Below are 8,489 nucleotides of genomic sequence, written 5' to 3'. Positions count from 1 at the left end.
CCACTATGTAACCGTTGTGTAACCGGGCCGGAGACACGAGATTTCATGCTGTGCTTGCAAAACGACATGTCTGTTATGATATCGGACGATAGATGACTAATATATCGTCATGTGAACTCATTATTATGCACAATTGTCAACCAGTATAGTACTGAAGGCATTTGACAATTGTGCTGATTTTAATCTCGATGGCTATTAATTTCTGCTTTGCAGCTAGCTTTCCAATTTTCTCCACTCAAGCTTAATACCTCGTCTGGGTTTTACATACTCACTTGGAATCAATTTCCAAATTTCTATTGTTTACTGTGGTGTGTGATCATCCCATCACCAACTGGCTGCCTGTCATTACTTGTTGTTGACACTTTATTTCCTTGTAACATCATATTTGCACAAATATATCACTTTCTTGTGCCCATCCTGCAACAGTTGCCAAATAGGCAGTATTGTTGTTCTATTTTATTTTCTATGTATGACTAATGACATCACTCGATATGTTACTATAGTTATGACGCAATAGCATTTTGGGATACTTAAATTATTATTATTATTATTATTATTATTATTTTATTTCCATTTCTCTAAAGAAATATACCCCACTAACCTGGGGGAACAGGTTACAATGCGAAAGTTACAGGCGTGACTTTAATCGCCTCAATAAAATAAAGTATTATATATATACACATACACACACATATACAACTCATCTATTGGAGAACTCACACTAACAAATTATATCTAATCTGAAAAGCTGTGTATACAAATCTTGCAATACTTTGGATGATTTCATGGTTATCCTGAGAAAAAATATATGTAAGTTTACGGATAGGCGAAAGGAACTCGAATTGTGGTTCAATGCGGTTAATTTGATCAAAAAGCGGTTTTCGAATATGGTTATATGCTGGACATACTACCAGAAAATGAGTTTCATCTTCAACAGCATCTATACATATTTGGCAGGTTCTATTTTCCACTGGAGTTCCATAATATCTACCGGTCTCAATGTGTAACTTATGATTAGAGCACCGGAGTTTAGTTAAAGCTTGTCTGTACAGGGGAACACGAACGATATCCAAATAATTCTCATAAAAAATATTTGTTTTAAATTGACGAAACGAAACGTTCGTAACTTATTTCTACTGTTTGGGGATCTACGAACATCGTCAAATAAAGCATCTTTCCAACTTTTGAAATAAAAATCTCTCTCTTTCTTTCCAATTAACAACGTTGTTTCATCGATAATTTGGGAGATAAACCTATTCTCCCAAACAGTATGCATATTGTGTTTAATTAATAATTTCTTAATAGCTAAAGCAAAACATGGTTTTCCTATCTGTGCCATTTTTTCAGACTCTCTATAGGCTTTGTAAACAGGTCGATTAGATGACATTTATAGAATACGTTTCCAAAATTTAATACGGATTAGACTTCTGCCAATACTAAGTGGATATCGTCCGAGTTCACCCATAACTGCACTATTGGTTGTATTTTGCCCCACACCTAATATATATTTACACCACTTTAACTGAACATTTTCAATTGGTTTACAATACCGATTTCCTATAACTGCCGCTCCATAGTTTAAAATTGGTTTAATTGTTGAATCAAATATTTTTTGAAGTAATTTTGGTGAAATCTCGTTACCAATTCCTTTCCTGACCGCGTACGCTGCCTTTGAAGCTTTTCCGGCCAAAATTGCGCATGCCAACTTAAATGAACCATTTTCGGCAAAGACAACGCCTAGATATGTATAATTTACAACAATATCAATTTGATTTCCAAATAATTTAAAATCCAAGTTATCGTCATCACAGTCAACAATATCCTTATTGCAATTAATAATTTCAGTTTTAGTGGTGTATATAAACGGTATGGCCACCATCAGTTGTGTCAAATAATTGTCTATCTAATTTTAGTTTCTTGAATTAATTTATCTAAACAGACGTTACATAGACTATCCTTTCTGCAACCATTGGCCCCATAGGCTTCAGCTTCTGCAATTATGGGGAACCCTCTAAAAACACAACTGTAATGAGTCTGAAAATTACTAGTAGTAAAGTACCAATAAAACACATCTGTTTTTTATTTCTTCTGGCCTTTATTTTGCATTTCTCGCCATGTATTCTGATACCCGAAACACATTTGACCTTTTATCATATTTTATCTGGTAAGTCTAATTGACTATGCAAATCATGTAATATATATATATATATACATAGCCAGGATGCAGGTATTCACTTCACCATATTGAAACTGTGTTCACAGTTGAAGCCCATAAAATACAAACTGCGGTAAGTTACATTTTTTACTTCATTCCACAAGTTTGTTTTTGTGAAATTATTTATTTCGTTATTATTCTTTACAGGTGCTTTTCTCGAAATAGAGTAAAAGTAAAACAGTTACTTCACATAAAATAAACCAGAATGAGAATACTAATTAGAAAAACAAAAACGTCACCAACAATATTTGTTCATGTAATTCAAATTTGCCAATTTATACATATTCTGGATGTTATAAGAATACAGTCATACTTATTATTTTGCTTTCTTTTTTTAATGACGGAAAATATAGTGAATAAACTAAATCATTGATTGTCAAAACAGTATACGGTCGTGGGTGATGAAACAATCGTTTTCCAAATAGATCCTGAAAAAAAAACTAGTTCCGAGTTTATTGAAGTCAAACTTGACATATTCCTGATGGCATGTGTTGTGTGGTGAACGTAAATATAAGTAAGCAAAGCTATATCCTTATCAGATAGGGATTTGAGAGTATACAATTTACTGAAATATCGTGCGATGAAATGGATATTCAAACGCAATATTTTACGTTGTGTGTCACACATCTCGGCAATATATTAACATAATTTGGGTAGGTCGTCTTCACATGTACCACCCCTACTTTGATTAGAATGATCTGGATGGATCGGATGCTCTGTGATTAAAGAATAAAAAACTGTTAATGTATTGAGCCATTCCAAAGTAAGCAACTAAAAGAGGTATTTAGGCAAACGAGCAGTTGGACGAAACTTTACCTGGGTGAATGTGCAGTTAGACGTAAGTGATTGTAGAAAATATTTTTTTTCGGGCGAACTGACTAATCTATCTTCAGGATTATGGTTTTTCGTAGGGAGGGTGAGCGTGAAAGCATGGATGCTAAACAAAATCTGACTTTTTTAAAAGAGATCTGAATTACAAATTAGTGCGCTCTTCTTGCTAGTTTCATATCCAGAGAAACATAGTTAGGGTGTAAATATGAACACAACTTGTGGTTTTTGAACACGGTCGTATGTAAATCAAGAATTTTCAATGATTTTCTTCATTTGAACGGTAGTGTAATAAATATACTATTTACAAGGCTTACTGTAAAAGTGATTTTTAAGTCGTGGACATTTTACCTGTATCTGAAAACGCTATATGTTATGTTGTGTAAATGAACCCCAGAGCGACCAAATTCGAAAATTTTTGTGTCACATTTTGAAATGAAAATTTTCGTCTACACAATATGCACCACTAGAAGCCTTACAAATTGTCATCGCTTTCTAGGCATGCGACTTAGTCTGACCTATTGTCTCATTTTTTGCTGGTAGATCTGACGGAATATGCTAATTTAATAACTAAATATACTACACGATCTATTGTTGCATCGTTTCATATTATTTCATTTCATACGTTTTTTTGTGAAAGGGCGCAAATATTGTTAAAAATTATTCTTTGTGGACAACTGCCAGTCTCCCTGATTACGTGGTAACTTCTTTGACATATGTGCTCGCAATTTCACGAAAAAAATTCCAGTGGTTACGTGACTTCCATGGGAGCATGATATATTGATGTCGTGTTTTTGTTTTGAGAATTTAGTTGCACCTGTCATGTGATTTTTCCTTAACTTTCGACGAAAATGGCCACAATTTTGAACACTTGTGTCTTACGCTTTTATCATATGTCAGATATGTGTACAAATGTTCTTGTGAAAATGGACACAATTTAGTGGCATTTGTTTTATCATTAGTGTTTCAACAAATGAATTTCATATTCTATATATAGAATGTATTTAGGAAAAAGCTCATTGCTAAACACGATCAGTCATGTCGTTTGGTTAGTATAACTATAACAACAAACATTACGATATTTGGTTGATTTAGGGTGTAAATATGAACACAACTTGTGGTTTTTAATCACGGTCGTATGTAAATCAAGAATTTTCAATGATTTTCTTCATTTGAACGGTAGTGTAATAAATATACTATTTACAAGGCTTACTGTAAAAGTGATTTTTAAGTCGTGGACATTTTACCTGTATCTGAAAACGCTATATGCTATGTTGTGTAAATAAACCCCAGAGCGACCAAATTCGAAAATTTTGTGTCACATTTTGAAATGAACATTTTCGTCTACACAATACAAAATATGCACCACTACAAGCCTTACAAATTGTCATCACTTTTTAGGCATGCGACTTAGTCTTATCTATTGTCTCATTTTTTGCTGGTAGATCTGACGGAATATGCTATTTTAATAACTAAATATACTTATTTTTTTATTTAACACTTTATTTAAAGAGGGTAGGCCAATATACAATAAAGTAATTTTCATTGGGCCCTCTGTAGGGACAAAAAATACAATATACATATTATAGGCTTGAGCCATTTACAACAAATTTTTCACTCAGATAAATTTTGTAGGTTTTCTTAAAAATGCCTAAAGAGGCTGAATTTCTGATATGGAATGGCAAGTTATTCCATAGGGTTACCCCTCTATTCTGAAACGTCCTCTGACCCATGGATGTTTTCCATTTAGTAATGCGTAAATTATTTTTAAGAGAGGAACGTGTACTGTACTTGTGGGTTTGGGAGATAGGACTGAACATTACGTTTACGAAATTAATTCATATATGCAAAATCATGAAACAAAATGGCCGACTGGAAGCTATTTTGAGTCAAAATATACAAAATCTAGACATAAATAAGACTCATTATGTACAAAATGATCTCCATGTAACAATAAAAAAAGTTCAAAGAAAATTTAAAAAAATGTACAATTTTTATTTAGTAATTTGACAAGATGAATGCATTCAATAATGGCATATGAATGATTCCACACTATAAATAACAACCTGTCACTTGACGATGAATGCATAAAACCCACAGAGACATTAACGAGTCATAAAGTAATATGTTCCTACTCGCTGATGAGACTACTTGGCCTTTAATTTTGTTATTGTTTTAGAACAGGTATGTATCGTATTTAAAAAAAGTCGAGCTCAGTTCAATTCTACCAGCACTACCATAGTCTTTTGTTTGCACATTAAAAGTTGTTATTATATCGTACGTGTACTTACCTTCTATGATATATACCTATAAGGGTTGAGCTGTGTGATTTTTGAGGGGGGAAAGCTCAGTGAAAGACATTTTTTATGTGTTTGGAGATTTGCTTGCAATTTTTATTTAGGGGCCCACTATATCCAACATTGTCTTTTCATCATCTTTAACGGAGGTAGCAAAGACTTGATGTTTTACTGCCAGGTAGGATGAATTGGTACTTTGATAAGAGTTGGTCCCTCAGACCATCATAAACATCCATCCTCTCCTTTATCTGAATGCTGCGGTGTAATGACCCATTTCGAAAAAGGTTATTCCATGTAATGTCTAACTATAATAACAAACATTACGATATTTGGTTGGTGTGAGTGGTGAGAGTGGAATGGTTGGTGAAAGTGAGGTGGGTGGTGAGAATGAGATGGTAGGTGTGAGTGGGATGGGTGGTGATAGTGGAATGGGTGGTGATAGTGGAATGGTTGGTGAAAGTGAGGTAGTGGGTGTGAGTGAGGTGGGTGGTGAGAGTGGAATGGTTGGTGAAAGTGAGGTGGGTGGTGAGAATGAGATAGTAGGTGTGAGTGAGGTGGGTGCTGAGAATGAAATGGTTGGTGAAAGTTAGGTGGGTGGTGAGAATGAGATAGTAGGTGTGAGTGAGGTGGGTGGTGAGAGTGGAATGGTTGGTGAAAGTGAGGTGGATGGAGAGAATGAAATAGTAGGTGAAAGTGAGGTGGGTGGTGAGAGTTCGATTGTAGGTCAGAACGAGATTGCTCTGTAAGAGTGTGATGTAACATTTGTTTTAATAATAATTTTATTATTTCATATGTACTGCAGTTTATTTTGATTCGTCCCTGAAATCAAAATCAGTATTTCCACATCTCATATATAAATGAGGTCTGAGAGCAAACAAAGTAGTCTCTTCAGAATTACCGTTTTTATTCGGACAGTGATTCAGATTAGACATCTGATTACTTTATTTTCACACAGACAGTGACACGCGTTCTACACTGTCTTGGAACATATTATTTTATTTCATTTATTACTTGTTTAATAAAACATGGTTCCATAAAATCATGAATGTAACATACCGTGGAATGCTTTATTTGCACTGGCATTTTATTTTCCCTGTTTTACCTGAAGTTAATTTCAATTTTGCAAAATAAATTCCTGTAAAAATTCTTTCCTCTATACGTTGTTTTGAGCATTGATACAACATAGTGAAAATTAGATCCACACTATGTTTCTTTTTAAGTCTGTAATTTTATTTAAACTAAAACAGCTAAATTGTCAGAGATGTTGCATGCAATACTGTATTTGCTCTATTAGTAGCGGTATTTCTATGGTCAAAATACATCATATTTTAATTAATCAGTATACAATCAATGCAATTGTTGCCGTACATGTGCTTCTATTGGAGATGCTCTTCTAATAGAGCATATATGGTATACAATCTTAATGCAACCAGAGTGAAATTGTTTTTGACTCTCATGTACGAAGCACAAAAGAGGGTCTTTGCAGCTACCCTGTCTGTCTTTCTGTCTGTATGTGTGTATGTATGTCGCTTTTTTTATTCCACCGTTATCTCAAGAACCATTAATCAAATTTCTCTGAAACTTGGTTCATAGATGCTCTTAGTCAATGCGCAGATTTGATCAGGTTTTGGTAAAAATCCATGCATATTAACTACCTAATTTGAAAGATAATTAGCTATTTTTAACCTGTTTCATGAGTGTCGACAGTAATTGGATTTTGAAGAAACTTGGTACATAGATGCTCTGAACTAAATTTGATTAGTTTTAAGTAAAAATATGTGCATATTAATTAGCTAATTTGCATAATGATAAGTCAATTTGCAGCTTTTCCACTGATATCTCAAGTACTAATGATATTTCAATGAAACTTAGTATATAGATATCATAGGACACTGCACAGACCTGATAGTTTTTAGGGTAATATCAGTACATATTAATTACCTAATTTGCATAATTAATTAATTTTCAGCTTTATACCTCAAATAGTAATCATCACATTCCAATAAATACTAATTTGCATGATTAATTAATTTTCAGCTTTATACCTCAAATAGTAATCATCACATTCCAATAAAGGACTATGCAGAGATCCATTGTTCTGGAGTAAATATTTGGGTACATTAATCACCTAATTTGCATAATTAGTTGATATATCAGAGTAAAAGCTGAAAATTAAGTATGAATCATCACATTTCAATGAAACTTGGGACATAGATCCTGTAGGACTATGCAGAGACCTGATTTAGTTTTGGGGTAAATAATTATCTAATTTGCATAACAAACCAATTTTCAACTTTACTGATATCTCAAATACTAATCATCACATCTCAACATTTAGTACATAAATGCTCTAAGACAATAGCCAGACCTGATTAATTTGGGGTTAAAATCTGTACATATCAATTGTAAGCTTTCACACTGATATCTACAGTACTAATTATTCACTTTCAATGAAACTTGGTACATAGATGCTCTAGGTCAATGTGCAAACCTGATTAGTTTTGGGTTAAAATCTATTATTTCCATAATTAACATAATAATTTATAATTTTTGGTTCTAATCACATTTCAATGAAACTTGACACATATATGGTCTGTTACATTGTCTCGTGTCTCCAATAATCTCAGCACACGGGAGTTCTCTCTAAGCTTTTTTTGATTGAAATTAATATTGAAATGCAGATATTAATTTTCCCTCTGCTATTAATTAATCCACAAACCAGAATCATTTACATCGATTATATATGACCTAGTTTCTTCATGTACTCTGTGCCCCCTTATCTTGGCAGGAGAAATAGGCATATTCTTATGATGCAGCAATTCAAGTGAATCTACTGTGTTCAGAGATGACACGACAACAGCTGTTGGAAACATTTTTTTCTTTATGTCATATAGTGACAAATATTTTTTTACACTTAGTGATTTACAGTTCGCATTTTTTTTTATTCAAAAATCAAATGGTCCAAACCTAAGTACATATTGTATGCAAACAAAGCTTTGAAGCTACTCCTAGTTATTTGTTTTTTTTTAGTAAGTAATGAATGTTGAACTAATTAAAACGTACGTTTTTTTCTGCTGATTTCAACGCTAGTTTTTTCAGAGCATTAAATAAAACTGTGAAACTAGAAAGTTGCATTGGAATTTATGTGT

At 33.3% G+C, this 8,489-nt stretch overlaps 1 long non-coding RNA gene across 2 annotated transcripts in view; it reads left to right on the top strand.

Annotated features, from left to right (window-relative positions):
* The first annotated feature begins 2,208 nt into the window (after positions 1 to 2,208).
* The window catches only part of LOC146732633 (uncharacterized), a 33,006-nt gene continuing 26,725 nt past the window's right edge, over positions 2,209 to 8,489 (top strand). Inside the window, exon 1 of one of the 2 annotated variants that reach the window (XR_014926905.1) lies at positions 2,209 to 2,288. This is a non-coding gene — a long non-coding RNA (uncharacterized LOC146732633). Of the gene's footprint in view, positions 2,289 to 2,965; positions 3,054 to 8,489 lie in introns of those variants that run through there. The other variant, XR_014926906.1, reaches the window with a different exon arrangement.

This window comes from Saccoglossus kowalevskii, chromosome 17 (assembly GCF_978046115.1).
Source record: "Saccoglossus kowalevskii chromosome 17, keSacKowa6.1, whole genome shotgun sequence".
NCBI lineage: Eukaryota > Metazoa > Hemichordata > Enteropneusta > Harrimaniidae > Saccoglossus > Saccoglossus kowalevskii.
The sequence above is the reverse complement of the archived record's forward strand: the minus strand, read 5'-3'. Positions and strand labels throughout refer to the sequence as shown.